The sequence below is a fragment of the Nicotiana tomentosiformis genome, chromosome 10 (assembly GCF_000390325.3).
Source record: "Nicotiana tomentosiformis chromosome 10, ASM39032v3, whole genome shotgun sequence".
Lineage (NCBI taxonomy): Eukaryota > Viridiplantae > Streptophyta > Magnoliopsida > Solanales > Solanaceae > Nicotiana > Nicotiana tomentosiformis.
This window is the reverse complement of record NC_090821.1, coordinates 37,241,005-37,258,433: the sequence shown is the minus strand read 5'-3', so window position 1 is coordinate 37,258,433 and position 17,429 is coordinate 37,241,005.

Genomic DNA, 17,429 nt, shown 5'->3' with positions numbered 1-17,429 from the left:
ACCTCAACTTTCGAACCTGTCGATCCAAAATGGCCACTGGCTCCACATCATAAGTAAAATCACCATCCAACTGAGCCGTGCTAAAATCCAAAACATGAGACGGGTTGGGGACATACTTCAGGAGCATAGAAATATGAAACACTAGATGAACACTCGACAGACTAGGCGACAAGGCAAGCTTGTAAGCCACTTCTCCAATCCTCTGAAGCTCTTCAAACAGACCAATGTACCGAGGGCTCAACTTGACCTTCTTCCCAAACCTCATAACACCCTTCATGGGTGAAAATTTGAGCAGTACCTTCTCCCCCACGATGTAAGCAACATCACGAACCTTCTGATCAGCGTAACGCTTCTGCCTAGACTGCGCCGTGCAAAGCCGATCCTAAATCAACTTAACATTGTCCAAAGCATCTTGAACTAAGTCAGTACCTAATAGCCTAGCCTTACCCGGCTCAAACCATCCCATCGGAGACCGACACCGTGTCCCATATAAAGCCTCATACGGAGCCATCTGGATGCTCGATTGGTAGCTGTTGTTGTAGACAAACTCTGCAAGCTGCAGAAACTGATCTCAAGAACCCCCGAAATCTATGACACAAGCGTGTATCATATCCTCCAATATCTGAATAGTGCGCTCGGACCGTCCGTCTGTCTGAGGGTGAAATGTTGTACTCAACTCAACCTGTGTGCCCAACTCTCGCTGTATTTCTCTCCAAAACTGTGATGTAAACTGCGTGCCCCAATCTGAAATGATGGACACCGGCACACCATGAATATGAACAATCTCGCGGATGTAGATCTCAGCCAACTGCTCCAAAGAATAGGTAGTCCCAACTGGAATTAAATACGCGGACTTGGTCAACCGATCCATAATCACCCAAATAGCATCAAACTTCCTCAAAGTCCGTAGAAGCCCAACTACAAAATCCATGGTGATACGCTCCCATTTCCACTCTAGAATCTCAAGCCTCTGAAGCAATCCGCCCGGTCTTTGATGCTCATACTTCACCTGTTGACAATTTAGGCACCGAGCTACAAACCCCACTATATCCTTCTTTATCCTCCTCCACCAATAATGCTTCCTCAAGTCTTGATACATCTTCGCGACACCCGGATGAATTGAATAGCCCCAACTGTAGGCCTCCTTAAGAATCAACTCACGTAGCCCATCTACATTAGGCACACAAATCTGACCCTACATCCTTAACACCCCATCATCCCCAATAGTAACCTTCTTAGCATCAACGTGCTGAACCATGTCCTTAAGGACGAGCAAATGAGGATCATCATACTGGTGCTCTATGATGCGATCATATAAGGAAGACCGAGAAACCACACAAGCTAGAACCCGGCTAGGCTCCAAAACATCTAATCTTACGAACTGGTTGGCCAAGGCCTGAACATCAACTGCAAGCGGTCTCTCACCAATAGGAATAAATGCAAGGCTATCCATACTCACCGCCTTTCTACTCAAGGCATTGGCCACCACATTTGCCTTCCCAAGATGATATAGAATGGTAATATCATAGTCTTTTAGCAGCTCCAATCATCTACGCTGCCTTAAATTTAAATCCTTCTGTTTGAACAAGTACTCGAGACTCCGATGATCTATAAATACCTCACAAGACACACCATAGAGATAATGCCTCCATACTTTCAATGCACGGAGATGGTTTCTAACTCCAAATCATGGACAGGGTAGTTCTAGTCATGGGTCTTCAACTGATGTGAAGCTTAAGCAATCACTCTACCCTCCTGTATCAAGACACACCCAATGCCAATCCGAGAAACATCACAATACACTGTATAAGAGCCACAAGCTGAAGGCAAAAGTAGAACTAGAGCTATGGTCAAGGAAGAGTTGAGCTTCTGAAAGCTCTCCTCACACTCATCTGACCACCTGAATGGAGCACCCTTCTGGGTTAATTTGGTCAAAGGTGCTGCAATAGACGAGAAACCCTCCATGAAGCGACGATAATAACTGGCCAAGCCGAGAAATCTTCGAATCTCAGTAGCTGAGGATGGTCTGGGATAACTCTGAACCGTCCTTATCTTCTTTGGATCCACCTTAAACCCCTCGCTAGAAACCACGTGCCCCAAGAACGCCACTGAACTAAGCCAAAACTCACACTTGGAGAACTTGGCATAAAGCGTCTCCCCTCTCAGCCGCTGTAGTACAATCCTCAAATGTTGGGCATGCATACTCCTCCTGGCTACGTGAGTACACCAGGATATCATCAATGAATACTATGATACACAAATCAAGATATGGCTGAAATACATTGTTCATCAGATGCATGAATGCTGCTGGGGAGTTGGTCAACCCGAAAGACATCACAAGGAACTCATAGTGACCATAGAGGGTCTTGAATGCCGTCTTGTCCCGAATCTTCAACTGGTGATACCCAAATCTCAAATCAATCTCAGAGAACACCCTCGCTCCCTGAAGCTAGTCAAATAGATCATCAATGCATGGTAAAGGATACTTGTTCTTGATTTTAACTTTGTTCAACTGCCTATAGTCAATGCACATCCGCATAGTACCATCCTTCTTCTTCACAAATACAACCGGTGCACCCCAAGGCGACACACTAGGCCTAATAAACCCCTTATCAAGAAGTTCCTGAAGCTGCTCTTTCAATTCCTTCAACTCAGCTTGTGCCATACGATACAGAGGAATAGAAATGGGATGAGTGCCCGACACCAAGTCAATACCAAAGTCAATATCCCTGTCTTGTGGCATGCCTGGCTGGTTTGCAGGAAACACATTCGTAAAGTCTCACACCACCAGAACAAATTCAATAGTAGGGGTATCACACCAACAACCCTCACAAAGGCCAAATATGACAGACACCCCTTCCCAACCATCCGTTGGGCCTTCGGATAAGAAATCACCATGCTGGGAACATAATCTAGAGAACCTCTCCACTCGATCCTTGGCAACCCCGACATCACCAATGTCACGTTCTTAACGTGACAATCCAGAATAATATGACATGGAAACAACCAATTCATACCCAAAATCATGTCGAAATCGACCATACTAAGCAATAAGAGATCAACTCTAGTTTCCAATCCCCCAATAGTCACTACACATGACCGATACACAAGGTCCACAACAATAGTATCGCCCACTAGAGTAGATACATGAATAGATAAAATGAAGGACTCACGGAGCATATCTAGATAACGAGAAAAATATGATGATACATACGAATAAGTAGAACCAGGGTCAAATAATATAGAAGCATTCATGTGGCATACTAAGACAATACCTGTGATCACTGTGTTTGAAGCAATGGCCTCTGGCCTGGTAGGAATAACATAGAATCGAGCCTGACCGCCACCTGATTGGCCTGCCCCTCTAGGGCGACCCCTAGCTGCTTGAGCTCCACCCCGAGCTGACTAGGCGGGTGGTGAAGTAACTGGTGCAGAAGTCGCAGCCTGACTCCTATGCTGAACTGGACCTCCCGAAAGGCGGGGACAATGCCTCTTCATATGGCCCAACTCTCCACACTCAAAACAACCCCTCTCAAAAAATGGTGGCAACTACTGAGGCGGACCCCGAGAACCAGAATAACTACCAGAGAAACCTGGTGCCGATGAACCCTGAACTGAAGGTGTAGGTGACAAACTCTGAGCTGGGAGTGCACTGAGAGATGACTGACCCGGTCGAGCACTGTATGAACCATAGTTAGCTGATGCGCCATGATGAACTGGACGAGCTATCTGAGCGGGCCTATAAGGACGAACCCTGCTGTGGTGGGACTGACTCCCAGAGGGAACACTGCTGAAACCACCCGAACCACGAGACCTCTTGGGCTCCCTCTCCTCACGCACCTGACTACGAACAAACTCTAGCCGCTGAGCATTATCAATCACCTCGTCGAACCTAGCATCGAATACATTCTCCCGAGTCATAATAAAATGCAATTGATCGGTGAGGCCATCAATGAACCCCATAATCCTCTCCCTCTTAGTGGGAACCAACCAAACTGTGTGACGAGACAACTCCGAAAATCTCATCTCATACTGGGGCACAGACATGCCCTCCTGATGTAACTGCTCGAACTGCATGCACAACTCCTCCCTGCGGGTCTATGGCACAAACTTCTCCAAGAAGAGAACGGAGAACTCATTCCATGAAAGTGGTGCATCACCGACTAGCCTAATCCTCTCATAGGCCTCCCACCATCAGAAGGCAACCTCTAATAGCTGAAAAGTAGTAAAGGAGACTCCACTAGTATCCAGAATACCTGCCGTGCGAAAAATCCACTGGCACCTATCCAAGAAGTCCTGAGCATCCTCTTACTCAACCCCTCTGAATGATGGAGGCCTGAGCCTCCCAAATCTCTCTAGCCTCTTCCGCTCTTAATCACTCATAATAGGTCCCACCTGGGCCTGAGCAACTGCAACCGGCTAGGCTGGTAGTACCCCAGTGTCTGAATTCCATGCACCACCTGCTCTGGAGTATGGGCGGCGGGTATCTGAGTACCTCCCCCAACCTGAGAAGTGGTTGGTGCAGCCTGAACAGAGACTTCCCGAGTAAGGCTAGTGCAAACAGTCAATATCTGGGCTAAAGCCTCCTGAAGGCCTGGAATCACAATGGGCATAACTGGTGCCTGAGTTGGCCCCACTGGCTTAATCATATATGGAACTTGCTCCTGAGATGGAGCAACTGGTGGATATGCAGGTGCTTCTCTAGCTGTTGTACGAGTTGCACCTCAGCCTCTACTGTGGCCTCGGCCTCTCATGGCCCTAGCTGGTGGTATTGGTGGCCGTCCACCTAATCCGGTAGCATGTGTCCTCACCGTCTGTAAGAGAATAGAATAACATAATTTTAGTTCCCGAAATTGACAAATTCGCATGACAAGAATACAAGAATATGGAGTTTTCCATAGGGTTGGGCAGCCTCTCGAACATATGTACAGACATCTATGTACCGATCCGCAAGACTCTACTAAACCTTCTTATGAATCATGAGACCTATGTAACCTAGGCTCTGATACCAACTTGTCATGACCCAAAATTCCAAGTGTCGTGATGGCACCTATCATGATACTAGGCAAGCCGACAACTCACACATACCAACATCTTGAAATTTAAAATATACAAAACTAAGCCTAAGTAAGTAAAAGTCTCATAAAACTGAATGAAAATGTCACAACTCAATACAGAATTTTCCAAAACCCGGGTGTCACTGAGTACATGAGCATCTATATAAATACATAGTCTGATACACTGTCTAAGAAAGTAGAATTGAATAAGTAAAATTGAGGGATATGGGAGGAGAGTCAAGGTCTGCGGACGCCAAGGCAGCTACCTCAATAATTTCTGAACGGCTGAAAAGTCTTAGATCAACAACCACCATGCCCAAAAACACCTGGATCTGCACATGAAGTGCATGGTGTAGCGTGAGTACAACCAACTCAATAAGTAACAAGTCTAACCTTTGGACTAAAAGTTGTGACGAGTCTGAATAATACGGTCCAAATACATAATTAAACATTACGAAAATTTATTGAACATATGATAGTAATATTTTAGAGAAACTCATAATTTGCAGGTACCAGTACAGGAATGTAGACATGCTTCCAAGTTTAACAATTAAACTCAGAACAGATAAAATATGTCAAGTCTGAATGATATGAGGAATATGATATCTCTAGATATACATGCCAATATGCATATCGTATGTGATGCAACACAATGAAAGCCTCGCGTACTCACACTCTCGGAGTACATAGCCTAACTGTTTCAATTCTCACTCATCACACTCAATCACTTAGCACTGTACATGGCAGATCCAACCCGAATCAAATATTGTGAATCAATAACAACTGCGCTCACTGTGGGTGTGCAGACTCCGGATGTGCAGATCCAGCCCAAGCGCTATAATAAGACAATAGTGGCATGAATCAATAAAGCCTGATGCAGCGTGCAATTCGATACCATAAATATCACTCACAAACAGGCCCTCGGGGGGCACAGTTCACGCCTAATTTTTTGAAGAAGTTTCAGCAAGATTTGGGTACTCAGGTGAATCTCAGTACAACCTTTCACCCGCAGACGGACGGGTAGGCAGAGCGGAATATTCAGATGCTCGAGGATATGTTATGCGCTTGTGTTCTAGACTTCAAAGGTAGTTGGGATGATCATTTTCCACTCATAGAATTTGCCTACAATGATAGTTATCATGCTATTATTCAGATGGCACCGTTCGGGGCTTTATATGGAAGGAGATATAGATCTACCATTGGGTGGTTCGAGATTGGGGAAGCAGAGTTGATAGGGTCACACCTCGTGCATCAGGCTATGGAAAAAGTTAAGATCATTAAGGAGAGGTTGAAGACTGCTCAGAGTCGTCAGAAGTCCTATTCGGATGTTCGTCGTAGGGATTTATAGTTCAAAGAAGATGATTGGGTATTCTTGAAGGTTTCCCCCATGAAAGGTGTAATGCGATTTGGTAAGAAAGAGAAATTGAGTCCGAGGTATGTCGGACCGTACAGAATCATTCAGAGGATCGGTGAGGTGGTGTACAAGCTTGAGCCACCACCTGAGATGTCATTAGTGCACCCCGTGTTTCATGTGTATATGTTGAAGAAAGTAGTTGGATACCTGACACTCATTGTTTCGGTCGAGACTATTGAGGTTAATGAGAAATTGACTTATGAAGAGATTCCAGTTTCTATTATTGATCGACAAGTTCGAAAGTTAAGAAATAAAGAAATTGCCTCTGTGAAAGTGGTATGGCAAAACCAACAGGTTGAAGTGGCTACTTGGGAGGCCGAGGAAGAAATGAAGAAAACGTATCCTTATTTGTTTGAGGTTGAATAGCCATGTATTGATAAAGTTGTGTTCTATGAAAATTCTAAGAGTTACCTTCTATGAATTATGTATCATTTGTACCGTTGTTGTTCAGGGAGTTCCTTCCCTGGTAATATATTGCTTATGAGGCCACGGTTGGTGTTGTTCTTATGTTATATTGCATCATCGGTTATGTATATGCCGTTAGGATTATTTTCTGGATTCTCTAACAGGTGGATAGGCCCAGTTACAGGGGAGACTCTGGCGAAAGTTTTGGAAATTTAGGGAGTTAGGCAAATTTTGAAACTACTGGTGTGTGTGAATTAACAATTGAGTCATATTGAATGCTAATGATAGAATTTGACCCTCATTCGAGGACAAATGATCCTAGATGAGGGAGAATGTAAGGCGTTGTAAAATTTCATAAAGGAATTAAGGTTTCGGGGTGCCTATTTAGGCTTACGTGTTTGAGGGTTTTTTGGGTTGAACAATGCACTGGGGAGTAAAGGAATTGTTTTCCCGAAAAAGTCATTTCTATGGCCCACTATGCGGTCGCAGAATCACTCTGCGGACCGCATAATGGCCGCAGAGTGAAGCAAAGGCGGGTCAGCTTGTAGGAAGGTCTGCGGTGCATTATGCGACCGGAGACCAGTTATGCGGTGCATTATGCGACAGGAGAACAGGTTTGCGGGTCGCATAACTACCGCAGACCCAGGCAGGCTGCATCGATTTTGGGCATCAATTGTGCGGCCGATATACGGACCGCATATCCTGTTCTGGAGCTTCATTTTTGGATTTTTATAACGTGACCCTACTTCATTAAATAGACGATTTGTACCATCTTTTCGGCAAAAACCTGATATTTTGAGGGTTAGAGAGTGCCTTAGAGTGGGAGAGAGTTCTTCAAAAATTGTTCTTCAATTGTTGCTCAAATCTTGGAATATTAACAAGGAAAACCCACAAGGTTTTCATTCTAAAAGTAAGATTCTACACCCTAATCCTCAATCTCGAATTTTATCTAGAATTGGGTAATTAGTAAGATAATTTCTTGGCATGAGAGTTGTCCATCTTGCACGCATGTGTTATCAAAGGGTGTAAGAAGATTGTTGAGCTAAGAATGGTAGATAATGGATTTGGGAAGATGGAAATCACCATAGGAGGACCTTGAAACCTTAATGCACACCTAGTGTTTGATAAAATGCTCAAATGAGCTAGAACCCTGTTCATCTTCCTAATTTTGGTTCAATTTGTTATATTTCTAAAATAGATTGAAGTTGTTAAGAATTCCGAAATATTTTAGAGTTTAAGGAAGCTCTATTGAGGTATGTTGGCTAAACGCTTCTTTAAGAATTGGAACCCCAATTACCCTTGTAAGTTCCAAGATGTTTATTATAAATCGAGTATTCCGAATAAGTTTTGTGACAAAGATATATGTTCAATTCGTATTTCAAATGCTCTTATCATACTGTATTATAAATTGAAGATGTGTTCCAAACTATGGATTGTGTATCTACATGTTATAATTCCAAGTCGTGATTTATGTGAAAACCATTATGCTAAATTGTATAGAGATTGTGATTGGGATTACACCTCCACCCGCATACATTGGGGTGAGGCGGCAAGGCCGCTTTGTGTATGATTGTGGTATTGTTTTTGCACCACCACCCGCATATATATATATATATATATATATATATATATATATATATATATATATATATATATATATATATTGGAGTGAGGCGGCATGGCCGCTTTGTGTAGGTATTCGTATCGTTGATGCATTTCCACTCGCATATATTGGGGTGAGGTGGAATGGCCGCTTTGTGTAGGTTTGTTTTGGTATTGTGGTTATACCTCCACCCGCATACATTGGGGTGAGGCGGCAGGGCCGCTTGAGTAGAGTTTTGGTAATATGCTTACATCTCCTCTTGCATACATTGGGGTGAGGCGGCGGGGCCGCTTTGTGTAAAAATGGTTACAGAGGATCTCACCTTAAATTTTATAAATATTATTGACAGCTCTTGATAAGCTTGCTTTGGATTAAACGGCTATCTATGCTATCCTATTGTCACCTTAATTCATCATATTTATATTGTATTTCCGAGTTCTTAAATTGGTGTTTAGTTTTCATACTAACACTATTCGACATGTACTAACGTCCTTTTTGACGGGGGAACTGCATCTTTAATGGATGCAGGTGGTTCTACAGCGGAGAATATTGACCAGTTATAGCGGTGCTCATTCTTCCCAGCAGACTTGGTGAGCCCTATCTCATTCCGTGGTTATGCATCTTTTATTTCGTATATGTTAACGTGTTTTGAGGTATAGCCGGAGCCTTGTTGCCGGCACTAGCATTGTACTTTTTGGTATCTTTAGAGGCTCTGTAGACTTAGTGTGGGTTGTATATGGGTGTTGGGAATGATAAACAAGTTGTATTGTGATTAAATCACTTGTTCCACTTTGAACCATGAAGGGGTGTGTGTGTGTTTAGAGACTTATTAAATGAGGTAACTAATGGTAATAAATTGGTATTATAGACATGATCACCTTATTGTCTAATTAACAAAAATATGTATTATCTTTATTCATGGATGAGTTCGGGTAGAAGGAAATCTAATAGGCTTGCTCGGCCGGGTTCACTCGGTTGAGCACCGGTCGCGCTCCCCGATTTTGGGGCGTGACAATAACAGAGACTGATATATGATATGCAATGATGAATGCGACTGAGTACATAAGTGTAATTAAGCAAATAACTCAATAGCAAAGAACGACTATTATGGGTCCTGCCTCATTTCCTCTTCGCGAACGCGGCCTAGCCCACGTGTTTGCGATTCACTGCTTCACTAACCTACGGGATAACAACCCTCAACTCGCAAATGCGTAGATTAAAAATCCCAGATGTCCAAATAAGCCTTTGCAATCGCGTACCTATCCACGTGATCGCATAGAAGGAAACCAGACCTGTACACCAGAAAAATATCAGAAATCTTTCAAGTCCCATTTCACTTCGTTAACTATCCGAAATCCACCTGATGCCCCCAGGACCCCAACTAAACATACCAACAAGTCCTAAAACATCATACAAACTTAGTAGAGGCCTCAAATCACATCAAACAATATCAAAACACAAATCGCACCCCAATTCAAGCCTAATGAACTTATGAACTCCTAACTTTTACATTTGATGCCGAAACCTATCAAATCAAGTCCGATTAACCTCAAATTTTGCACACAAGTCATAAATGACACACCAGACCTATTCCATCTTCTGAAACCAAAATCCGATCCTTGTAACCACAAAGTCAACTCTCGGTCAAACTTCTTAATTTCCAAAACTTTTAATTTTCCAACTTTCGCCATTTCAAGCCTAAATCAACTACGGACCTCCAAATTACTATCCAGACACACTCCTAAGTCCAAAATAACCCAATGGATCTATCAGAACCATCAAAACTCCATTCTGGTCATAATTTAACATCCGATCAACCTTTTTAACTTAAGCTTCCAACCTTGAGACTAAGTGTCTCAACTCATTCCGGAACATCCCCGGAACCGAACCAAATTCCCCGACAAGTCACATAATGATAATTGATCATAAAATAAGCAGTAAATGGGGTAACGGGTTTATAACACTCAAAATGACCGGCCGAGTCGTTTCAAGTTATGAAGATTTGAAGATCAAAGGTAAAGAGATGAAAATTTAAAAGAGATGATAGCCGCAAGATAATTCGAAGATAAAAGCTAGGATCGGGAAGTGGTAAAAGTACAAAAGGTCGAAGCTTTTATAGGAAAAAATGTAATCATTACACGACGTTTCATCTTCGGAGGCGATCAGTCGATGGTTGACACATGTCCGAAGTTAGAACGACGCTACTGATGGTACATTTTGGCTTATTCATCATCTCGGTTGTAATGTACAAAGGTTGAAACCGGGGTTCATCTATCATTTCCCATCATTTAGGTAAACATACTCTATGAGAAACGAGGGGACGGGGTGCTCGCCATCGGGTGTGTCAAACGAAGTATGAATGTATGAGATAGAGGCCGAATATGAAAACTCTCTAGTTCGAGGCTGGAACAGGGTGCTCACCATTGAGCCTGACAAGATAGCACCTCCCGGACCTGGAACGAGAAAAGCATTACAAACGGTTGCACACGACTAATAGAGGGTCGTGATCTCCGCATCCAACCGGATATCACGGCGCGGATCTCGCCCGATGCCGGTAGCATATCAGTGATTTATGTAGTACATATATTTTTAGATTTGGCCTTTGTAATAGCCAGAATGCTCTCATCATACTTTAGCCTTCTTGCTAATGTGCATTGAAACCCAATTCCATGGAAAAGCGAGGTTGGGGAAGACCTAAAAATCAATCAGAAAGCGACATGAAAATCACCATGGGCAAACAGACCAAGGGGAGGGTGACTAACAATACTTCGGGTAACCAAACGATAGTTACGGCGGCAAGTTTGAGGGTTCTGATGAACATGCATCCCATAACTTATCTTGCTCAGTCGGCGAAGTCTCGATCTCAAACGACAGGGAAGCAGAACACACCAAAAGGGAAGGAAAACACTGGTACCCAATTCGATATGGCTGGGACATCTGAAACTCCAACTTCGTCAATGAAACCTACTGAGGAAGTGGTGATGGAAAAGGGCGCAACACCTATGAAATTGGAGCAGAATCCAAAATTGGAGGTCATCCCAGTGAAACAAGCTCCAAACCCATTGTAATCTATAACAAACCAATAGGTACTAGACCTACTTCCACAGGAAAAGGAGGAAGAGAACAACCAGTCGCAAAATTGGGCTGGATTATTCCCTCGAAATTGAGTAGCTACGAATGGTATGGATCTGGATTTTATCCCTCTTCAGGTGATTAATGAAAAAAGCTACGATTGTTCTGGAGGAAGACGAGATTAAGGAGAAAACAGAGATGTGGAATAATGCACTAGTGATCTATACCACGGGTGAGTTACCTAGCTATACATTTATGAGTAACTACATATCTAAGAGTTGGAATGAAGTGAGAACAAAAGAATTATATCTAAATGATGAGGGATTTTATATTGCTAAATTCTTAGATATTCATGATAGAAATTAAATCTTATACTCAGGCCCACACACTTTGCCCAGTAGACCATTAATTCTTAAAGTATGGACCCCTACCTTTGATTTCCAATAGGAATTTCCCTGTACAATGCCTATTTGGGCTAGATTGCCCAACTTGCCTTTGAACTGCTGGGGAGCTAAGACCTTGAGCAAAATTGAAAGTGGATTAGGGAAACCTATTTTTGTGGATGAATGTACCAAGAAGCAGGTTCGAATATCTTATGCTAGGATCCTAGTTGACATGGATATCACTCAACTCATGTAGAGGAGTTGGACATCACAGATCCAACATGCAAAGTGTTTTCTCAGAACATTGAGTATGATTGGAAGCCTCTGTTCTACAAACAATGTGTGAAGTTTGGTCATGTCTGCCATAAAGAACCAAAGATGGTCAATACTCAACAATGTAGGTACCAGAGAACTTGCATAAGAAGAATACTAAACCAAGAAGTAAGTATAAGGGTCACAAATCAGGGATGAATATGCAATGGAGACCACAAGGGATACAAATAGGAAACCTATACCTCACCAAATAGGGGTGGTACAGGCACCTGTTAGGATGCCTGAGAATCAATAGAAGAAGCCTGCTCCAAAAAGTAGTACAGTCAAGAATGATTCCAATTTTACCATGCTACAAGGGAAGAAGAGTCAAGGCCCATTAACAGGGGAGATGACTGCTACTGGCTCTACTTCAACTCCAGGTGGTACTCAGAAATCATATGTAACTGCAGGGTGCAACAGACAGTTGTGGTGCCTAATAAGTCTCCTGTTAGGTTGCATAATACATACTCAACACTTACCGGAGGAATTGCAGGGAGCTTGGGAGCTGGTAGAACTCCTGAGGGAGGAACTCAAATACTTTCTTAATGAATACTCTCCCAAACTTAAGTCTTTGCTTTCCTCAAGCAAATAAATTAGTTCCCACCTCCAAAAGTTAAGGGTCATTTCAGCGAGTCAAAGGTGAGCCATCCACACATCAGTTAGGAACAACAATTACCCACACTACTCATGTATTATCAACAAGGCGACAAGTTAAACATTCATACACATATAGTTCTAATGTGACATTTGAGCTTCAAGAATTGACTTTATTCATCAAGGACTTTTGCTCTATCATGTAGGTCATGGTAGACTCCAACCTCTTCCTCCTCTACTTCCATTTGCCAGGCTCACATAAGAAATTTAGCACTCGATCCAAAGATTTATGAAAGGTTCACTCATCTCTCTCAAGAGAGTGTCACAAGAACGGCTTCAATTACCATCGGCTTGCCCCTCATGTAGATCACCACTAATGTAAGCTCACTCGGATTGAAATCAAGTAGGACTTCTTTCGGGATGTGATGAAGGCTTTTGGATTAGGGTCGGATATAGTATGGGTGAGTGGTTACACCTTTCCTTAAGCACTCCATCTTTTATTTTTCGGCTCACACATTGCCAATTCTTAGAGGTACTTTCTTTTCATTGGGGACTAGAGAGACTTAACACCACTATTTATTGATCATTCATTCTTTTTCTCCCTTTTTGATTTCTCCATGTTTGGGATTATTACCTCTTTTTGGATCCATTCAACCCTTCCAATTATTCACTTTTTGCATTTTTCTTTTTGTTCTTTTCTTTTCTTGCCTTCACTTCTCATAGAGATCATTTCTTTTCTCTTTTTGTACATTGATACCTTTTTCAAGTTCCTCGTATCTCCCCCAAGATTACATTTTAAGCCATTTGTTTCTCGAGAGTGTTAAGGAAAGCTCGGGTGCCAAGAGAGGGTCAAGACCAAACGGGTAAAGGCTTATAATATGGTTATCAAATGAGAAAGGCTAGAGGCTCAAAGGGGTTGACTAGGGATAATGATATTGGTTGGCAATAGAAAACTCAAACGGGCCAAGGAGCGCCTACAATCACTTCTCAAACAAAGAAAAATTTAGGATTTTGCCTTGAAACACATTCGGGGCAAGTTATAAACTCTTTGCACGGATACTTGGACTAGCAAGAATACATCTCACCCTTCACGCAACCGGATTGTTAAAGAGGACAGAGTCAAGGGCCCACAACGACCACATTCATGTTTAAAGTTCACTATGGTCCAATTAAACCACTCGATGATTGCCAAAGTCAACACAAGAGTCACAAAGTCACTAACTAGAGCTATTTCTTTCAAAAATCTTGTCTCTTATCATAAGCACCTAGTTAAGTGTGTTGGTATCAATTGAAGCATGGTTGACTCTTCCAGCATGACTTAATTAGGTATTTTTGTCCATTACTACTACTATTATTACGTAAACACAAAAATAGATTCATTTCTGTAAGAAGGTTGTCATGCCATCGATCATTGGGACGAATCACCCGGTTTACACAATAACTACCTTTGGAAACAATTATGGCAATAAGAAAACCAAAGGCTTAGTATCTACTAAAACATAAAAAGAAGCTACTAAATCAAACAAAGAAGCTACTAAATCAAACAAAGAACTAATAAAGAAACAAAAATAAAGAATCTAATAAGCAAAAACTACTGAAGATAGAATGAATATACATAATGAGAGAAAGAGAGAGAATATATACATAATAAGAAAGGAGAAAATAATAACAAGTTATTACTGGCCAAATGTCTCAGAATGTATCAAATATAATCAATAAACTCCACCCCCCGAATAAAGATAAGCATTGTCTCCAATACTTAACAAAATAATATTAAAAAAGGGGAAAGAGTGAAGAAAACTCCCTATGGCTCCTTGGACATATCTATGTCCCCAGCAATGTCACTGCACACAGGCTCATCCAACTGAATCTCATCATCCTCAACTCTGGGTGTGGCTGGGTTGGTGAACATCTGATGCACTACCTCGGCAATGTCGGCAGCAAGGTTTGGCTTCTCAGACTGGCCAGTTGGTGCCACCTGTGCTGTAGGATCTTGGCCCGAATGGTGTGGGTCAATCAGCATATCAAAGGGGAGATCTCCGACTGTAGCAAGCCTGGTCACCTGTCTCTGGAGCTTGTCCACTGATATTTTGCTGGCCTGGGACTTTCTTATCTTCTTTACTTCCTTTCCCAGCTCTTTGATCACTGACCCGTGCTGTACCAAGGTTGCCATAATAGTGTTCTGATTCTCTAGGAGCTTCTTTAATGTCTCTTCAATTGTCAGGGGAAATTGAGGTGCCTAAACAGAAGACTATGCCATAACAGTACTGGATAAGTCAGACAGCTTTGTAGTAGTTGTCTGCATCCAGTTGTTGATACTCGCTAATGTCTGGGAGAATCGGAGCACAGAAAGTGGGGCAGTAGGCATAGGCACTAGCTTCAAAACCGAGGTGGGAGCTGTGGCAGGAACTGTAGTAAGGCATGTGGATGATGGCGGAGGCATAGCTGCGGCACTAGAGGATGGCTCGGTTGAAGTAGATGGAAAATCAACTGCCTCAGCAGCTACCGTAGCTGACTCATCAGACTGGCCCGCGGTGGTAGGAGGCTGAACTTTCTTCTTTGGATTGTTCACATCCATCAGTGAATACCAAGTAAAAGGCTTCTTCGGCCTCACCTTTGTGTCATAATCCCTCGGCTATACCCTTGCATCCATGAGATACTCTATTATAATGTTGGAATATAGGTAGGACGAGTCATCTTGCCGAGCAATCACTGAGATGTTGGCCGACATCATGACCCCCACATTGATAGGGTACCCGGCCATAATAGAAGCAACCAGAACTGCCCGAATAATCGGAAGGTAAGTCTCATTCTGGCTCGGGTCCAGTCTACTGCAGACAAAGGTTTGCCACCCCTTCGCCTCAAAATTGAGAGTGCTCCGGCGGATAAGAACCCCAGCGGCAATCGATGGAGGTGGTGGCCCTGGTGCTACTAGAATCTTTGCTAACCAAGGTCGGGCTGTGTCTCCCAGTGCATACATCTCCAAATATTCCTTTGGATCAACATCTTCGAAGCCCAAGTACGTGTTGAGTGTATGTTGATCAAATCTCACTTTTAAGTTACGTACTTTAGTCACTTTTGTCCCTTTTCAATGTGAGCCATATTTGCTTAGAATTCCTAGTCTAGGTACTCTTTGGCGTCCACTACACTTTGAGTGAACCACATCCACCACTTGCGTTCCCTGAACTGTCTCAATACTGCCGGGTTGTACCTCTCCAAATATTTCAATAGAAACTGTCACTCGAGAGTTAGAGACCTCACTAGCCACCATGTATGAAAGCTGGTGAAGGCAGCAAAGCTGACAAATTGGTCCTCCCAAACGTCTTTCTTCTTCGAACTTTCAAGGCCGACAGCTATAGCATCTCCCCCTCTGCTATCATCGAGGATATCCTGAACTGGTGTATCTTGTTCCTCAAGGATAGGTATAGCCGATGGCTCAGAAGCCTGACTAGCACTCTCTGAGTCCTCGGAAGTGCTATGAGATGGGGACAACTCATCCCTGAGTTGGTATCTCCCTTGCGGCCTTGACTGTACGACCGACTTCTCCTGAACAGAGGCTGAGTTGCCCTCTGATGCTTCCCTAGATAGGACATATGAGCTCGTCTTAGAGAGATCTGCTCCTCTCCCTCTGTCGACTATAGCTTTCTTTGTAATTGGCTTTTGTTGGCCAAGAGGTAAGGCACTCTTGCCTCGACCTCGAGAAGGTTCACCCCTCCCTTCAGATGTGTCGCCTCATCCCCTAGATCGAACCATTGTCTGTATCAAGCAAAGGCGATTGTTAGTTTCAATTCAATGTTCAAACATACCCAGGAGACATGCAAGTAAGACATAAACCAGAAGATGCAGTGAGAGTACACAGTCAAAGCATACTTGCAGGAAACCAGATCTGCGGTCCGCACAATTTTCTTGCGGTCGTAAATTTGGACTTGCGGACCGCGCAATTTTGTCTTGTGGCCGCAAAAGTGAAGTACGGTCCACACAATTTCACTTGCGGCTGCACCTTTGAATCCCAAAAATTCCCAACTCTCTGATGACAGAGAATTGGCTGATGTGTGGCCGCAACCTATTTTTTAAGGTCTGCACAATTATACCTGCGACCGCACAATTGGGTCAAAAAGTGTAGACTCTCTAATGATAGTAAAAAGGCTATTTTTGCGCCCACGATGGGAAATCCGCGGTCCGCACATTTTATATTGTGGCCATAGATCCCTTCTTTCACTATGTTGCCCTAAAATCACAATCTGCGGACCGCACAATTTCAGGTGCGACCGCATAATTCAAAAACTACGAACAATCCAATTTTTTATATCTAGGTTTTGCAATTTTTGTGCAAATTTTGACATGGAAACAACATAGAGGCATGAAAATATGTTGACCCTATCCCCATAGAGAACGTATTAGTAACCCATTACAGATTTGCCCTCACATGAATGCACAATTGAACTCTACTGACAAATGGCCTAAAAATGACTAAAAATCTACAAATTAAATGAAAAAGATTAACAAGGAATTGTATCATACCAGATGAATGAGTGTCATGAGTGACTGAACAAAGATGTTGTGCGTGTGGACAGATAGATTCACCAAGA